Genomic DNA, 19,736 nt, shown 5'->3' with positions numbered 1-19,736 from the left:
GCCAAACTTGCAAACTACAGATGTTAGCAGAGTTGAACATATGGAAGAAAAGATACTGGTTGAGGCTGCCCTTCACAGGATCAGTGGCAACATAAGCCAAAACTGCTTTGAGTTTTGTCACAGGGCCACATTAATAATGTTGAATCCAAACAGTGATTGCTTTATCACCTGCCACTTTGTGTACCTATAAATATATGTAAATATGATCTTGAAACATTCTTAAAAGTAAAAGAGTAACATAATTGTGTAGCATGAGTAGATGTGTGTTCACTTTGAAAAAATTGATCTAAAACCTTGAATTCTTCTGAAATCAATGAATGGTGCGTGGTTCACTATGAACTAATGAAAGAAGTCATTAAAGAAGTTATCCCTTCACATCTTAGGATTCTAGTATCTGCCATTTTGATGGCCCAAATATTTTTTATTTGGCAAGGGCCCTGTGTAAGGCTCTTCAGTCACTAGCTTTTCGAATTGGAGACCCCTGTTGCCTATCAAAAAGCTGTTGCATTAGAGCATCCTGCTTTCGATTAGCCGTGTTTTATAGAAGTCCACAGAAATGCCTCTCAAACTGCTTTTCTATGGTTTCCAAAATCCGATCATGTTCATGATTTCACCATCAAGATGTAAATACATGTATAAATCTTCTGATGAACACTGCTTACTGCTTTGCTTTTATCCTACTAGATGGGGTCAGAAATATTGGTAAGTTTTGTCTGGGGTTTCACGAGGGGTAAGGTGTGAAGGATCGTATTGCCCTCTATGCGGATGATGTCCTGTTGTTGGTCCCAGACTTCGCCACATATTGAATCTATATGGGCAGGCCTCCGGTCTCCAGTTGAACTAGCCTAAATCTCCTGGTTACTCTTAAGGGCAAACCCAACTCCCAATCCAACATCTATTTTTTTTATGCCTTGGGATACATACATGGACCTCACACCCCTCCTAACCAACATAAAGAAAGACCTTCCGAGATGGCCCACCTTGCCATTTAATATCTTAGGCAGAGTGGTGCTGTCCAATATAATGATAGTGGTGTGGTTCCTCTGTGTCCTTCAGAACTCCCCACCGATGTTCCCAAAGCACTGGTTTTAGGAGCAGACTAACCAAACGCCTTGAATCTTATTTGGCAAATGTGTTAAGTCAACCTATGAAATAGTATGGGAATGGCAGATTTGCCCTTGTATCATTGGGTTTCTCAAGTCGTGTTGTTAAATGACTGGCTCACTGGGGTGGTGGCAAGACCACAGATTCCAGACTGAGGTTTCCTTTTTGGGTTGGGGCAACATACTGGGCAGGATGTATTGGTCCCCATTCCTCACTCGCTCCCTGAATGTTCTTGTGTGGTGCTTTTGGCCTGGAGGTTTTCTTTGAGATGGATCCTGTGGAACCATAAGATTACATTGGAGACCCCTCTGTGGCCGCTTCATAATGACCAGTCCTGTAGATAATTACAACTCCTTCTTTTTATGTTGCTCAGGGAAAGGTGGGAGGCATTTGTAGGCCCCTTAAGGAAAGTGATTGGAGAGAGGCAGGAATGGCCCCTCCGACAACTCACTATATCCTTGCGACTCTGGGTCATACAATTAAAATATATACACATTTCCTACCTAACGCCACCGACAGTCTGGCAAGCACACAGATGTAGGGCACACCTATGCTTTAACAGTCCAGAGGAAACTGTTGATTTCTTTCATGCATGGCCATGCCCAATGAAATAGTGGTCTGCCATTTTCAACACCCTACCTGACATCTCGAGGATGCCCATTGACCCATCACCCAGAACAGCTTTATTGGGACTCCTGGAAGACATGGGAGAGCCGGAAGGTTGCTCCTTGATTGGTGTGGGCACTGTGATTGCTAAAGGAGACATATCATGTGCATGGAATTCTGTTGCCCCTCCTTCTTTGGCTATAAACACAGAACAAGGGAACCCTTCTAGATAGAAGGGACCAAGGGTATTATTGAGTTATTAGAGACAGCGGTCCCTTTCAAGCAAGATACATAATTATAGCCACAACACTTCAGTCAGGATTGGGTCTATTTATGTCCAATTGGACAGTATTAAGATTTATTAACCAAACAAATCAAAGCAAGGAAACAATACATAAACATAAAGTGAGCAAGAAATGACAGGGTTGCTGGAAATCAAAAGATTTCCATACCTCAGGCATGTAACTTAAAGGTGACTTTTTAGTGAGATAAAAAATAACAATAGTCACAATGAAGCGAACATCTTGCTCTCCGCATAAACCATAAATAACGGTTAGAGTTAAGATGTGGTTGTCGACGACATTTCGATCCCCAACAGCGGTTATGGGATCAACATCAGGACTAGTGAATACAAATGCCAGAGAAGTTGCAGGAGAGGAACAGTGTCCAGTCCACGGTGAATGTAGGTGTACCGACTGAAGAGTTCGGGGTCGATGAAGCGGGAAGGAATCGCGGAGGAGAACAGGGTCTCAGCTCCTGCTAGCCCTGTGATTAGTAACTAGAAGGCCTCTGAATGAGTCGTCGCTAGCTGGGCGTAAAGGCCCTGTGAATGGGAACGCCAGGCATTCGCTGACATCCAGATCATGACCGGCGCAGTCACCATTACGGTTTACCTTTCCTTGGACTAATTCCTATCACGGTTCACGGCGGAGACAAGATCCTGCTCTCCCCAACCGCAGAGCGTGCCATCATGGCCCAGCCAGCAACCACCCATCCTTCTGCCTTCCAGTTCCCATTCACAGGGCTAGCAGGGGCTGAGACCTGTGTCTCCAGCCTTCACGCCCGGCCAGCGACGACTCTTTCCGACGCCTTCTTGTTCCTATTCATGGGTCTAGCAGGAGCTGAGACCCTGTTCTCCCCCTTAATTCCTTCCCGCTCCATCGATCCAAAACTCTTCAGTCTGTGCACTTACATTCATCCGTGGACGGGACACTGTTCCTCTCCTGCTATTTCTCAGGCATTTTAATTCACTAGTCCTGATGATGATCCCATAACCACTGCTGAGGATCGAAACGTCGTTGACAACCACATCCTAACTCTGTTATTTATGATTTATGCGGAGTACAATGTGTTTTTTTCATTGTGACTATTGTTATTCCTTATCTCATTAAAAAGTCACTTTTGAAGTTACATGCCTGAGGTATGGAAATCTGTTAATTTCCAGAAACCCTGTCACTTCTTGCTTACTTTGTTTGTGTATTACTTCCTTTCTTTAGTTTGTTTGGTTAATAAATCTTAACACTCTCCAATTGGACATTAATAGACCCAATCCTGATTGAAGTGTTGTGGCTATAATTATGTATCTTGCTTGAAAGGGACCGTTGCCTCCTTAGGCAGCATGGCCCTCTGGTGTGCAAAGCAGGAAGAACCGATCTATTTGGTAAGATGTTGTCCCCACTAATTTCGCAAGGTGTGGGCTAAGTGGTGGAGCTACTATGGGTTGGAGTGATTGTTGTAATGAAGGGTGTTGTGGATGATTTGATTTCGATGCTCTATGAAACTTGCCCTGTCATTGTTGTATTACTTTGTGAAAAATGTATAACATTGGTATCTAAAAAATTTTTGTCTCTCATTTCTAATAAAAAAAGAGAAATTCATTGATCATTTCATGAAAATAATGCAAAGCAATTTTGTCCTACACTACCCAGTACATATTCTTTCTTAATTCTTCAAAATATTTTGTCAAAGAATGTCTCCGAGACATATCATTGATACTTCGATCAGATGAATAACAGTTTCACCCTTCTCAAAGCGCGTTTTCCCTAAGCACAGCAGGTTGCAATTTATGTTTTTTAATTCCAGTGTTAAGGTCTGCCTTATAGGCAAATATAAACTATTTTGTGCAGTTAGGTTATATTAAATCTCCCTGTTAGAGAAATATTGCATGCATTTGCCTAGCATTGAAGGCCCTGCACATTTTTATTGTAGAAGAAACAGAAGCAAAAAATGTGTCTTTTAACTCCGCAATCTATCTATGTTGTTCTACTTAAACTGCACCCCTATTTTTTAAAAACGCAATTTTGAAAATCTGTGTAATTTTCCAGTCGGCTATTCTAAAGTGTGGATATTAATTTTTACCTGCCGTTTGATTATTCTTTGTTATTAATTGTGATTCTTAATTTATTTTCGCCTGTTTTTCAGGATGAGAGACCAAGATGAGTGAGGCAAATAAAATGAAAATTGAAAAATAATGTTGATAATACGAGTGAAAATTGAAGGTCTTTCTCTACCGCTGTGGGTGCTCATAGAAAGACTTTGGTTGAAGATTTTTCATATTCTCTTCCTGGTGGTAAGTTTTTTTTTCTCCACGTTTTACCTTTACAGTTCTTTGAGCCAGATAGCATGTATTACAATGTTTCATGATAATAAAGCACCAGTGTGCGCCAACACACAAAGTTGCACCATATTTTTTTTTGTATTTGCACTGGTTACTCCGCATAAGTGTCATTTTTGTACTGATACATCAATGCAAATGCTGGTTATAAATAGCCTTGCACAGCTGAAAACGTATCCGCCACTCGTGGAATGTATAGCTTGGATCCAAAGTTTTACTAGCATTGAAAGATCATAGTGTTCAGGTATTTATGGCACACTTGCAGGCACCTTTACCAAACTTTGCAATCAATCTGTGGCATATTTTGTTTCATTGCCTCTTGTTGCAATGACTTTAAAACCACCGGAAGGAAGAAGTAGTATTCAAAGATTCATTTTGCGGTCACCTTGCTGTCTGTGGTTCTAGCTCCTTGAATATAGTCTGTCCAAAGGTACAACCTCCCTCTCTCCTGTTGTAATACCCCGGCTCCACATAGTTACAATTGTTCCAATGTTTTCTAAATTGTGAGCAGGGGTCATCAATCTTTTCTGTAATACGAGCTACTGAAGTTCAATAAAAATAATACCGAGCTACTAATATTATCAATGTTGTAGTAGGGACCACAATAGGCAATATTACCCCCTATAAAAGTTCGCCAGCAGTCTCAGCTCCATGCTTAAGGCACGGTTGTCACCAGTAATATAAATAAGACTTTGTCATTTTCCTTACATGGGTAATGTATAACAGCCATAGCTGCAATGCCCCTGGCACCCACCTAATAATGTTAGTAAAAAGTCGTGCTACCGTCACATGATTTATCACTCAAACATAAGCTTTTATACATCTTTGACATTCAGCCATTTTTAGCCAAACATAAGCAATGTGTAGTGTAATACACATGTTTTCGTCCTGACTGCATACTTTTCAATTTTGTTATACTTGTAATAAATCAACCAAGCAAATGCTTCCCTTTTATTAGGCTGGATTGCGCACAGGAGAGCTACCAGTAGCTCACAAGCTTCTCGTTTGTGAAGCATGCCCTAGGGTTTCCAAAGGCTTTCCGAATGCTCCCTTCGAAGCACTTTGCTGATCTTTTCGCTAGATCAGTGCTACATAAATGCTGTAAATTACAATTATTTGTCGCACCCTACTCCTTTTTCACCCTTTTATCTTGTCCTCTTTGTGTCGTTTAACTAAGAACCAATCTGAATATTTTACATTTATGATAGTCACCTTCCAAATGTTTGATCTTAAACACTAATCATGTGTGCTCTAACCTCTGACTGGCAACCTGTCTCCTTAAAAACATACCTTCGCCTAAACAACTGAGGTGGGTTGATTGATTGCCTGGCCTAACAATCACCACTCCTGCCCAATTACTTCACTGCCAGCCAGAATGGTTGTTGAGGTAATATAACACTGAAATAGCAACTGCATTAAACCACAAAGGAGTCCCTGTTGTAGTAGTGGAGGCCAGTCCCCTCCAACCAGATGTGTGCATGTCAATATTTGTACATCTACCTAGAGACTTTTTTAGGTCTGGCTTGAAATTACGGCTATAATCTGTACCTGTTGCTTTCGCTAAAATTGCTGTGGGTGCTGAATATTAGCAGCAGCGTCAAAGAAGCCCTCAAGCCGCACTGAATAGGGACGCCAAAGGATTGATCTTCCAATAGAAACTGAACACTCAGTCTTTGGCGCTCAAGAAACCACCACATGTCACTGAAACTGAGTGCTCTGCATTAAAATGAGTTGCGGCAGCAGTAAAATCGGGGGAAATGTGTTTGTGCTCTGGTGGGGGGATGGAGAAGGGAGGTGGCAGTGCAGCAATATTAAGAGGGGTTGTGAGGGCTGTTTCGTAACGTGCTGTAACAACTGCAAGAATTACTTTATGCCCAATCTGCCAAACCTAAGTAGAATCTCAGTGGAACAGTGTAAACATCTGTATCTTCAAGATTTAAAAAAAAAATGGTGTGAGTGGTAGGAAACTGAGACACAGCCAAATACTGGGTAGTTCTCCAGGACAAGGGAAGGCGAGTTGGTGGGGTGGGAGGTTGAAAGGGAAGCACAAACTGTTGTTCATCTTTCAAAACCTATATTCATGTTGATATGTTTTAATTAAATGCAGAGCCGGAATCTCTGTGGCATACGATTCCTTATGTGTATTGTGAATTGAGCATGTATCAACAAAGTGTTTTAAAAAAAAAAGATTCATACTAAAATTACCTCTATAATTGTACACATTTAATTTATTGAACAAATTGGTTTTGTCCAAGAATTTAATGTCAAAGATCAAAATCTTGTAATTGTTTTCAACTTTTGAAAACATGTGCTAATTCCTTCGAATGATTGTCAATCAAATCTTCAAATTCATTGCTCTGAATTGAGCTGTAGGGAGCTTTCCATTACATTTACAAATCACTCTGGGTGACTTTTGACTTAATAATTCCCACACTGGAAGATTCATTATCAGAACAGAAGTATTAGGTACAGAACTCTGCCGCCCGGGCTATTTTTGGCCTGCATAGACGAGCCCGAGCCTCCGGGCTGCTACAGGCGCTACACTGGCTGCCTATCCGGAAGCGGATCCAGTTCAAATCCCTGACTTTGATGCACAAAGCTCTGTTTGGATCAGGGGCTGGATACCTGCGGCGGAGACTGGCCTTTTATCGACCAGTCCGCTCCTTGCGTTCGGAATCCCTCTATAAAGCGGTGGTTCCTCGTGTGAGGAAGGCCCGCGCGGGAGGGCGCTCTTTCAGCTGCAAAGCTCCCCAGCTGTGGAACTCGCTACCTCTTTCGCTGCGCAACACTGCCAATTTGCTCCAGTTCAGGAAGAGCCTGAAGACCTGGCTTTTTAATCCTTAGGCTGTTCTTATTGTTTCTGTTTCAGTTTTTTTTCTTATTCTTTTTGCTGTGTTGTGTTATTTTTATTCTGAGTTGCCGGGGGAAAGCGCCGGGACACTCTTTCGAGTAGCCGTGCGCTATACAATAACGTTATAACATAACATAACATAACATAACATAACATTATCCCAGCAAGGATATCCTTAATATTCAATATCCAGTGTGAGGATACGTTTGTCTGAAATTCACATGATATGGTCCTCAAGAAGAGGACATTCTAACCTTCAAAATGCATAGACTTATTGGAATCTGATAGGTATCTGTAATGACATGTAAAAGAAATGAAAAATACCCTGCCATTGCAGAAACCAGTGTGGAGGACAGGCATACCAGGATATTTTTCTGCCCTTGTAGTTGTTCACATGGGTGCATAGAAATCCACTTTCTGGGCTAGTATAGTAACAGCATGAATTCCTAAGTACCGAAGTTAGCACAGTTGCCTGTGTTACCAGTGGCACTGGCATTATTTGTCTTCATACTGTTAAAAAAAGCTTGGTCGCGAAAGGCCAAAGGGGTCACTGTGCATTCGTAGTGTGCCTATGACCAGGAGGATTATTCCTACCATGAAAAAAAAAAACATAGGAGAATGAATGCCACATCCAGACCTTCAAGATGTGTCTGAAGTTGTGGACAGTGAAGTGAAACATTTGATCAAGTATGTCATTGCTAGATCGTATTGTGTGGGAGAACGTCCTGGTGCAGTTTTGGCGGCCAGGCAGCGTCGTAAAAGGGATTCGAGTACTATAATTGAGCTCCTGGGGGAGGACGGTGGCCAGATAAACGAGGCGTCGCTGATTGCTAGGAGATTTAACAGATATTACACAGAATTGGATAGCTGTCGGTTGGTTCCGAATGAGGAGAGCATGAAGGATTATTTGGAGCATATTGGGTTGCCATGGCTCCCCAATGCACATCAAGAACACCTTATGGCACCTTTAGATCCCAATGCGATTCATTGTGCACCGCAATCAATGCAAGATGGTAGTGCACCGGGCTCAGATGGTATCTTTCTATAAGGCATTCATGGACCTACTAATACCTCAATTAGTCATCCTCTATGAAGAAATGGTGGATGCTGAACTAATGCCACTGTCTGAGAGAAGACCTGATAATTACTATACTTAAACCAGGGAACCTGTCAAATTTATGCTCCTCTTACATGCCTTTACCGCTCCTGAATGTCGACACCAAACTGTTCGCTAAAATTCTGTCTAACCATATAGCTCCATTGGTACCGCTACTGGTCTGTCCTTAGCAGGCCAGATTTGTTCCGCGGCGATGTTTAAGGTATAATCCCAGAACTGTATTTGGCACCATCCAGAATATTAACCCCAAGATTAAAGCTGCAGCCGTTTTTTGGGACGTTGAAAAGGCGTTTGACTCTGTGGAGTAGACGTTTATGAAGGCAGTACTTAGACGTTTTGGAGTGGGTGATCAATCAATAAGGGGAATTGTAAGCGTGCTACTCACCTGTGAGGTTCTCAAGGCGCTGGGAGGTGGGGGAGTAAGCAGCGCCGTTTAGTCGAAGAGCCAGGTCTTGAGTGTCTGCCTGAATATGTTCAGGGAGGGGGGCGCGTCTGATGTCAATCGGGAGCTTGTTCCAGGTCTTGCCCGCGATATAGAAGAAGGCTCTTCCACCTGTTGTGGCTCTGCAGATGCGCAGGGTTTCGGCGAGGGCGAGGTCGGTAGATCAAAGTTTTTTCTAGGGTACGTGGAAGGAGATTCACTCGTTGAGGTATTGGGGTCCGGTGTTGTGGAGGCATTTGTAGGCGTGGGTGAGTATCTTGAAAGTGACTCTTATCAACAGGGAGCCAGTGGAGGTTAAGCAGGTGTTGGGTGATCTGTTTGTGTCGAGGGATGCCGAGGACAAGTCTGGCTACAGTGTTCTGTATGGTCTGGATTTTGTGGAGCAGAGACTTGTTGATCCCGACGTAGAGGGCGTTTCGTAGTTCAGTCTGCTGGTTATGAGTGCGTGGGTGACGGTCTTCCTTGATTCAGGGGGAATCCATTTGAAGGTCTTCCAGAGGATGTGGATGGTGTTGAAAAAGCTGAAGGTGAATGCGTTGACCTGTCGGGTCATGGAGAGGGAGGAATCGAGTACAATGCTGAGGTTTCGGGCGTAGTTCATGGGGGTGGAGGGCTGCTGAGGGAGGTGGGCGCCAGGTGTTGTCCCAGGCAGAGGGGAAGGGTCAGAGGACGAGGACCTCTGTCTTCTCTGAGTTGAGCTTCAGGCAACTGCTGCTCATCCAGGATGTAACGTCCATTATTCCTTCCTGGAAGATGAGTCTGGTGGTGATGGGGTCTTTGGTGAGGGAAGATGATGAGCTGGGCGTCGTCAGCATAGGATACTAAGCTGAGTCTGTGCTGCCTGACGATGGCGGCGAGGGGGAAGTCATGTAGATGTAGAAAAGTGTGGGGCTGAGCTGCGATCAATGGAGTACTCCGCAGTTACGATCCGTGGGTTCGGAGAGGAAGGGTGGTAGTCTGATTCTGTGGGTTCTACCAGTGTAGAAGGAGCAGACCCAGTCGTTGGCGGTTCCCTGTATGCCGGCTTCATGGAGTCTGGCCGTGTGTGCGGTGGGAAACCGTGTTGAACGCAGCAGAGAGGTCGAGTAGGATCAGGGCTGCTGTGTGTCCTTGGTCGAAGAGGGTGCGGATGTCATCTGTGGTGACGAGCAGAGTGGTCTCAGTGCTGTGGTTGCTGCGGATTCCGGATTGGGAGAGGTTGAGGAGTGAGGTTTCTTCAATGAATTCTGTTAGTTGGGCGATGATGATCCTCTCTGTGACTTTTGCCGCAAAGGGAAGGAGGGAGATGGGTCGGTCGTTTTTTAGGTCCGTGGGGTCTGCTAAGGGCTTCTTGAGCAGGGGTCTGACTTCTGTGCATTTCCAGTCATCTGGAAAGATTCTGGTCTTGAAGGTGGTGTTGATGGTGCGTCGTAGTTCTGGAGCAATGGTGGTGGCGGCTCTGTGGTAGATGTGCGGCGGGCAGGGGTCCGTGGGGGCCCCTGAGTGGATGCCTTTTATGGTCGAGGTGGTGTCTTCAGTGGTGACTGGGGGCCAGGAGGAGATGGTTGGCTGGCTGGCGTTGCTGGAGAGGGAGGTGGTTTTGGAGTCGGGTGTCTGGTCGTTGAAGTGGTCGTAGAGGCTCTTGATTTTCAGATGGAAGTAGGATCAGAGACTGTCGCAGAGGTCCTGGGATGGAATGATGTTCGTGGTTTCGCTGGGGGGCTTGGTATTCCCGGATGACAACGAAGAGTTCCTTGGGGTAGCTGGAGTTGGCGAGGATCTTGTTTTGGATGAAGGTCTTTTTGGTTTATCTGACGCGTTGGTGGTATTCTGTCATAGCGTTCTTGTAGTTGGTGCGCTCTTCTGACGTTTTGCTGTTTCTCTAGTTCTTCTCGAGACGTCTGCAGGTGCTTCTGGATTCTTGGAGGTCGGTGGTGAACCAGGTAGCCTTCCTGGGACTCTGTCAGAATTGCGTAGGGGGCGAGCTCGTCTGCACAGTTGGAGATCCACTGTGGAGTTCTTTGGCTGTGAGGTTGGCGTCGGTCGAGGTGGTGAGGGCATCGCAGTTGAGGGTGGAGGTAAGCTGCTCCTCAGTGATTTTGCTCCTGTTCCTTCTTGGAGGGTGCGGTGCTGGTTTGGGGGTGGTGGGTTTGTTGACTTTGAAGTGTATGCAGTGGTGGTCCGTCCAGGGGGGTTGCGTGTTGTGGCTGAAATGTATCCGATTACCTCCTGCGAAGATGGAGTCAAGGGCATGCCCTGCCTTGTGGGTGGGCGTGGTGACAAGCTTTGTCAGGCCGGTGTTGGTGTAGTTGTCCAGGAGGGTGATGGAGTTGGGGTCGCTGGAGTTGTCTGTCCTTTCTGCTGCTCCGGAGGCCAGGGTCAGAATAGGGAATATGGTCACCCCTCCCATTACTATATCTAGTGGTACTCAGCAGGATTGTCCACTGTTGCCTCTACTATATGCCCTTGTTGCAGAACCATTAGCCTGCGCACTAAGGGAATATCATGGACATAGGGGGCTGTGCTTTCCCAGATGTTGGATCCCACCCCGGTACTTACAGAGGTCACGAATTTCGAGGATATAGCAGGCCTGAAGATCAACTTGTCTAAATCTACTGTTGTTCCACTGACTCCAACTATGGCTCCGGTGGAGCTTGACTTCCTATTACAATGGACCACAGACCCTGTCCGATATTTCGGCTTACAAGTGCACACTGACCCTAATATAGTATTTTCTGAGAATTACAGGAGGGCAATATCTAAACTGGAGGATGATGTGCTGTGATGGATTCGCCTTCCTCTCTCGCTGGTAGGGCGTATCTCTTTAATGAAAATGGTTGTCCTCCTTATATTCTTGTTCCTGTTTCAGAATGTGCCAATGCTCCTCCCTGGTCGTACACTTGCTGCTCTTCGTGCCTTACTCATAAAACTTGCTTGGGCGGGGAAACAGCTAAGGGTTAAGTGGGACAGTCTGACCTTGCCCTACTCGATCGGCAGTCTCAATGCCCCTGACCTCGATCTGTATTATTGAGCAGCTCAGTGCTCACATGCTCGCTGTTGGATACATGAGCCACAGGACTTGCCACATCTACACATTGAAACGGTTGCTGCCAACCCCTACACTCTCCCTCAGATGCTATTCCGTTCTCCTGGTAGAAGGACGGAGTGCTTGACTTTATCAACACCACATTTCAATCTTGACATAAGCTTCTGACGGGTGGGCGCCCTGCTATATTCCCCATTATACCATTTGAGTGGTGCTATTGGTTTTTGAATGGACGGGATAGGGAAGTGGCCTCATTACTAAAACAATTAGGCATCCTACAGATGGGCGATCTCTTCCAGGACGGGGTTGCACGCAGGTGGGAAGAAGTATTAGCAGAAGAACAGGATCTCTCCTCCTTAGCACAGTATCAATTCTATAGAGTCAGGCATGCATCTTCCATCTCCTAAGAGAGGATCTTCAGGAACCCATGGAGATCCTGTCAATCTCATCCATCTTACGCCCCACTTCTCACACTAAGACAGTCATTGTCATTTATAACTTGACGCAAGACGCCAGGAGACCGAAGCAGACTAAGGCCAGTTAGGATTGGCAGAGAGAGCTGAATACAGTTGACAGAGCCTGGCGAACTTGATGCAAAATGACCAAACACATCTCACTTAATGGTAAACATCATCTAATCTACTTCAAATACCTCAACAGAGTCTTCTATACACCAGAGAAGCTGAGACGCTATGGCTTGCGAGAGTCAGCTGCATGCCCCTGCTGTAGGTAAGGAGAGGCGTGATTTCTACATGTTGCCTGGCTCTGTCCCGGGATTGCTGACTTCTGGGACAAGATTTTCCACATGCATAACACAATAACAAGCCTTTCTTTTTCGCTAGACCCATTATGTGCACTCTTGGGATACAGTAAGAACATAGGTAAAGGGGGCAGACGTTTAGTGGATATGGGACTACTCCTTGGTAAGCGCAGGGTCGCCATGTGTTGGGCCACTGGCCCTGTCCCGACCATAGAGGACTGGTAAAAAGATATGCTTTATTGCAACACGCAATTGGATATTTATAGCGAGCTAATTCCTCCAATAAGTCGCCCTAAAGGTTAATGTGGGTTATTTCAGCAATACCTGGTGGGGAAGGAAACTGGGGAGCTAGAGGGAAGCTAGTACCGCTGTGTGCTAGACTGTTGCTGGCTCTGCCGTGCCCTGACAGGTAACATTTACTGTGTATAGGGGTTATATACGCAAACCCATTATATACGTATAGGTTGCATTTGGTTTCCTGCTTACTGGTATATAACACTATTGATGATTACTCTGTTTGACAAGTACTAATGTATCTTTGAGACCACTACTAATCGGTTCTGCCGCCAGCCAATGTAATCAAGCACTGTATTGGGTTTATGTTTAATTGCAAAAGCCTTAAATAAAATAATAATACAAAATAAAGTCATGCCCTTTATCACTAATGGTTGTGATGTCCATGTGAGTGTGTGTGGTATGCATTACATAGTGAATGCAGTGCCGTCAACACCAGTAGGGACACCAACTGGTCCTGGTGCAATTGGATGATCACCTCTTTGGAAAGACTGTATTTGCTGTTGCCTTGAGAGTTCAATACTTGCTACCGCTTTATGACAATGGTGTGCTGTTCAGCGAGTTACTAAAGTAATGAGAGTGTGTGTATAATAAAGCATGCAAATCGTTGTCTTGCTAGCTTTGCAGTGTATAAGAACCCATACAGCTGAACACATAAAGGACAAGGAGCCAGATAGTACGGGAAAGAATAAAGCTAATCAGAATGGTGCGCAAGGAGTGCCAGCACTCGGAGCCTAGGAGCGCTGTACAGCTATTGCTATTGACACAGCAACGGGGAAGTCAGATGGTTCAGCCACAGCTACTTGAGTTGCTTGACTAGCACGAGCGCTTTTGTGGGAGGGTTTCGACAATGCACAAGTCTAGTATTGCTGCTTAACAAGCTCCACAACCAGCTGCATCCGCTTTTAAATTTGGACATCAGAAAACTTATTCTCTACTGATACGTCCATGCAGGACAAAATATATGTTTGTTTTATATCAACATATTACCACGGAATCCAATGCAGTACTAAGATATTACAATCCAGTTTCCAGGCCTCCTCACGTTTCCCCACCCTGGCCCTCCACACCATGAAAGCAATCATCGCCCTTATATTCAGTAAAATGGACTACTGCAGGTGGCATAGCAAGCATACCATGGGACCTATGCAAGGAAAGTGGCCCCTGTTTTGTTAGTAAAAAATTGTTTGTTATGGGGAATCATGATGGTCCTTAACCCTGACAAGGAAGGAGGTAAGGGATCAGGAAGAGACACTTTACCTCGGGCAGTCATTTCAATATGGTTGACCCCACAAAAATGTAACTATGTGGGTGTTCTGAAGCCCTCCCAGTAGTTTGTGCACTTAGCTTAAATAATAAAAAGGCTGTAATAAAGGTACCACCTCCATTCACCTCTCCCACACACATTTACTGTGTTTGTTGGAAAATGTGTTTCCAATCCTATAAAACACTTGTATTGGGGTAAGACATACATTTTGCAGCACATTTGCACCTTAATCAGAACAGTAATCTAGGAATATAAAGTCCAGAGGGAAATCTGCCGCCTCTGAGCTTTGCTATGCCTGCACTTGAGAATGTCTGTCTCTGCCCTAGGAAGTCATTCCCTGTCCTAGTAGTGGACCATTGTTCCGGTCACAGATCACGTCTTGTTTGCATGGTATTTCTTGCAGCTCACTCGAATCTTGTCCCAATATAGCATATGGAATTTGCAGAGAATTGATAAGAACGAGTTGATCTGCTTAGAAAGGGGTAAAGGTGCAAAGAATGCAAGAGCATTCAAGAGAATCAAGATTTTAAAAAAAGAATTGAAAATGCCAGCAATTCAGGAGGAGTTAGGAAACCGCCAAATTAACGCTGTAGGGAATGAAGAGGGTGTATTGTCACACTGCACTAGGTTGGCATGCCAGCTCTTTTCTACAAATCCACTATGAACCAGTGTACAGTGGCGGGGTGCCAAGTATATTACGTAGGCGCTTCATACACAAACCTGCCTACGCCCTTGAGCACAAGGCACACTCGGTTTGCTGCGACTGCCTGTATTTTCTGAATCGCATTTTTTAAAAATATATTTCAGCAAGCTTTCTCTGATCCGAAGAGACTCAAGAGAGATCTGCGAAACTGGAATACCACATTTCTTGGTTCATTCCTAACAAGGCACGTGTTGACATACAATTTTACTGGAAAACACTACTTTTTGCTCTGTGAAATGCAACTACTTCTTGAACTGTGAGCACTGGTCAAGTGAACACTCTGGCACGTGAAGCCCTCCAATTACTGAAACACTACGGGGGAGAGGGACAGAAGACCTACATCAGCAAATGCTATTTTGTATTTTGTTGTCTGTAACAACTTCAATCTGGGTAGTGCTCCTAGCCATTCTTACTTAAGGAAACTTGTATCAAAATACATAAGCCCACCACGTGAACTATTGATTCTTTCTGAGTATTCAGGAAAAAGGAACTGACAAATTAGTCTTTTTTTCACAGCCCTGAGGGCAATGGGAGTTATACATATTATTTTACGACATCGTATTACAATGTAACAACCTCAATTGACACAGATATAAAGCTAATAGCGATGCCGCTACGGACTACTGTAGTTCTTTGTTACACTATTAACATAACGTTTAACACTTTTGCGTCTGTAATGCACCAGATGAAGCGTCTTGACGGACCGATGGGGCTGGTTCTAGTAATATGTCCGAATTTGTCTTTAAACACAAATTCACTGCTCTGGGTACGCCACCAGTAGTAGTTTTGCCTATCCTGCCAAACGTGGGTCTGAATGCATGATAGTTCTGTTGTTTTGGTTCAGAGCAGACAGGGGCTACCGAATGCCAGCTGTTTAGGTCGTTTACACTGGCGTCCTAGGGTTGTAAGCATTTATTCCTCCATTCCCAAATTGTTCTATTCCGATCCCATCAATGGGTAATTTTTCTTTAGATATTACAATACCAGTTGATTGATGTGAGAACATTTCTTTTTATTAGTGTTCACTCAGGATTGCATTCTTTCATGCTCATTTTTCATTTGTCCACTAAGCAGTTGATTCATATGGCATAGGACAGAACAGCCGACACATGTTTCGCCCTATTTGGCGAGTAGAGCCAGGGCTTTCTCAAGGCTGTTAATTAAAAGAAAGAGCAATTATGTGTAATAAATCAATCAAACAAAATCAGAAAGAAGAAAAGAGGTGTAATTGTGGAACTCAGTATCACCACCAGTGTTATTAAAAAGACCCAAGAATCAATTTAGGATGATTTAAAAAGGTCATTTTAAGATCTTTTTTCGAAAGAACTCTAAAGGGATATAGATAAGATTCAGCCGCCTTTTTCATGCTGAAAAAGATAAAAAAACTGCTACCGTATTTACCAGCATCAGCTGGAAAAACCCTAATTACCACCTTGGTGTTTTCCAAGCTTGATTACGGAAATGCCCTCTTTTTCAACACCCATAAATATATTTTGAACAAGCTTCAATCGGTTCAAAATATGGCAGCCAGAATCCTTCTCAACATTCCTAGGCGCCAGTCCACCTCGGCAGCTATACGCCATCTTCATTGGCTAAGAGTGGAGAGCAGGATCAAATTTAAGGCCTTATGCATTGCCTACAAGGCCATTCACCACACTGGCCCGAAGTTTCTAAAGGAGGCATTTCAGGTATTTACCCCTATAAGGAACTTAAGATCAGCAGCTAGTTGCCTACTATCTGTTCCCCGAACAAGAACTGCTACCTGGGGAGACAGACGATTCCTGGTAGCTACCCCCAGATTGTGGAATTCCCTCCCTCCTAGCATCAAAATTGCCCCTACTCTCATCTGTTTTCGTAGGGCCTTGAAGACCTGGCTCTTCAACCAATAAGTTTGTGCGCTGATCATCGTATCCTAGAGTATCTTCTGCGCCTAGACACCCTTGGGTATTAGCTGCGCATTAAAAATCATATAAATAAATAAATAAATAAATAAATAAATAAATGCAGTGCTTGCAAAAGCTAGCCAGAAGAAATAGGTTGCTGGCATGATCGTGAGAATGCTGTTAGTTTAAGAGTAGTAGCGAGTTGACTCTCAAGGCTTTTAACATGCATTTTCAAATAGAGAGGATATATAAAACATGCTTAGATTTGATGTGCTCGAGACCAGGTAAATCCAGAAGTTACCTGTCTTCATCAAACAGCAAAACATTGTATAAAAGCAAATTCAGATGATGTAGCATGAGACATCCATAGTCCTTTCAAAAAGATCTGTCAAATCATACATTGGTATAAGTCAATTTGCATACAATTTTCTAGGAAACATCACTATTTTCATCTAGGCCAAAAATTCACCCACTAGTGCCTTATAGTTACCATGTCATTTGTAACATTAGGAGGTATAGAACTGTCTGCACGAATTAAAAGTGCAATTTCCAGGCTGATATGGTCTCTATCATACTGGTCAAGGGTCTAACCCAGTTCATATGTATAAATGTGTGCAACACACGGTAGAACAACATATGGCACAAAATTAATTTCCAAATCAGAATTTTCCAATAAGTCGTTCTTGCTCAGAGACACCCTATGAGTGCGACTTCCCAGTCCCATTACTGACCTTGAAAGCCTCTATTTAGTACCCAATATCAGTCTGCTTATCTAAATGCATATTGGAGTAACAAAGAGGAAACAATAGTTCTAGACTCTCAAAATAATATACCTACAAGCGTATTCTCCGGCATATTTAGAGCCTAATTCGCATGGTAGCGGTGGACTTTTTCATGCATTATTGGGGTAGTTAAAGATAGTGAAATGTATTACGCAGCCGATCTTAAAGGTAAAATCTTAGGAATCAGACCGTCATACTTAGAGTCAGTTTCAGGAATTTTGCTACAACGAGAGGCAATAGCCTCGTAAGTGCAAAAGCGTTAAAAACAAAATAGAGGCATTCAAAGTCAGTAACGGGGCTGGGAAGTCGCACTCATAGGGTGTCTCTGAGCAAGAACGACTTATTGGAAAATTCTGATTTGGAAATTAATTTTGTGCCATATGTTGTTCTACTATGTGTTGCACACATTCATACATATGAACTGGGTTAGACCCTTGACCAGTATGATAGACCATATCAGCCTGGAAATTGCACTTTTATTTTGTGCAGACGGTTCTATACCTCCTAATGTAACCAATGACATGGTAATTATATAGCACTAGTGGGTGAATTTTTGGCCGTGATGAAAATAGTGATGTTTCCTTGAAAATTGTATGCAAATTGACTTATACCAATGTATGATTTTACAGATTTGTTTGAAAGGACTATGGATGTCTCATGCTACATCATCTGAATTTGCTTTCATACAATGTTTTGCTGTTTGATGAAAAGACTAAAAAATAGGTAACTTCTGGATTTACCTTGTCTCGAGCACATCAAATCTAAGCATGTTTTATATATCCTCTCTATTTGAGAATGCATGTTAAAAGCCTTGAGAGTCAACTTGCTACTACTCTTAAACTAACAGCATTCTCACGATAATGCCAGCACTCTACTATTTCTTCTGGCTAGCTTTTGCTGGCACTGCATGAATCTTATCTATATCCCTTTAGAGTTCTTTCGGAAAAAGATCTTAAAATGACCTTTTTTAAATCATTCTAAATTGATTCTTGGGTCTTTTTAATAACACTTGTGGTGAGACTGGGTTCCACAATTCCACCTCGTTTCTTCTCTCTGATTTTGTTTGATTGGTATATTACACATAATTGCTTTTTCTTTCAATTAACAGCCTTGCGATAGCCCTGGCTCTACTCACCAAATAGGGAGAAACACGTGTTGGCTGTTCTGTCCTATGCCATATGAATCAACTGCTTAGTGGACAAATGAAAAATGAGCATGAAAGAATGCAATCCTGAGTGAACACTAATAAAAAGAAATGTTCTCACATCAATCAACTGGTATTGTAATATCTAAAGAAAAATTACCCATTGATGGGATTGGAATAGAACAATTTGGGAATGGAGGAATAAATGCTTACAACTCTTGGATAGCTTTGATTCAAAGCTGGAGAGGTCCATAGCCTTAAGCTAACTTTCCTCCACACAACAACGGATTTGGGATTCATATTCAGCCTAGGGTTTCCTGGACCTTTCTTATTTCTTTACTCACTGGCGTCCTAGGGTCCATCTCACTATGAATCTACAAATTGGGTCAAGTAGAACCTTTTCTGTACTTGACTCTGAATAGCGATGGTGAGCAATTACATGCTTTTGAGGTTTTGAGGGAGGTAACGGGGGGGAGGGAGTGGGGGCACAGGCTCCGAACTCAACAGGGAACCAACACAATGGCTTAAATTATCAACCTAGTGCTTTTATGTAAATTAAAAAAAAGTAGTTCTGATGTAGACTTCTAGCCACAGATTCCTCACCTTCTGAATGTTTCCCAGGCATCAGACTGGATCCGGAAACTTTCCAGCAGTACCTCTGCACTCCGAAGATGGAGCCTTGCAGCTCTGTAATGATGCTGTTTTGCCCCCGCAATGACATGTGGGACCTATATAGGTGCAACTCCTATACACTGATGTTCATTTTTTCCTTTCCAGGCTCCCTTCGTGCCTCTCAGACATTATACCTCAAATTTCTCCAGTGTGCAGGGGATGTCACCCCAAAAACCACAGGTTCAAGCCCTGTAGGGATTGTCGTAAACAAATGTCTGTGGCAGATTCCTACCAGCTATGCTTGTGGTGCCTGGGGTCGAGACACTATTCCAAAGCATGCGCCGATTGTATGTCGATGAGCCCGAAGGCAGTCGGGGAATGCGAAGAGAAACTCTGTCACCAAGCATAAGAAGAGTCTGCATCAAAGATTTGTTTCCAGTGTCGTTCCCGAAGGAGTGGCGTGAGAAACTGGTCTTTGTCATGCTCCAGGTTTTCAGGTAAATCTGAAAAGAAACACAAGACGTTGAAGCTG

The 19,736-nt window shown here is 43.6% G+C and overlaps 1 protein-coding gene across 5 annotated transcripts in view; it reads left to right on the top strand.

The window, feature by feature from the left end:
* SH3BP2 (SH3 domain binding protein 2) overlaps positions 1-19,736 on the top strand; it is a 404,675-nt gene that overhangs the window by 222,896 nt on the left and 162,043 nt on the right. For 4 of the 5 annotated variants that reach the window (XM_086964182.1, XM_086964179.1, XM_086964181.1 and 1 more), the window contains one exon: positions 4,132-4,279. The gene's annotated coding sequence lies outside the window, so the exon portion shown is untranslated. Of the gene's footprint in view, positions 1-4,131; positions 4,280-19,736 lie in introns of those variants that run through there. The other variant, XM_086964177.1, reaches the window with a different exon arrangement.

This window comes from Lissotriton vulgaris, chromosome 3_2 (assembly GCF_964263255.1).
Source record: "Lissotriton vulgaris chromosome 3_2, aLisVul1.2, whole genome shotgun sequence".
In the NCBI taxonomy this organism is placed as follows: domain Eukaryota; kingdom Metazoa; phylum Chordata; class Amphibia; order Caudata; family Salamandridae; genus Lissotriton; species Lissotriton vulgaris.
This window is presented reverse-complemented; position numbering and strand designations above follow the sequence as displayed.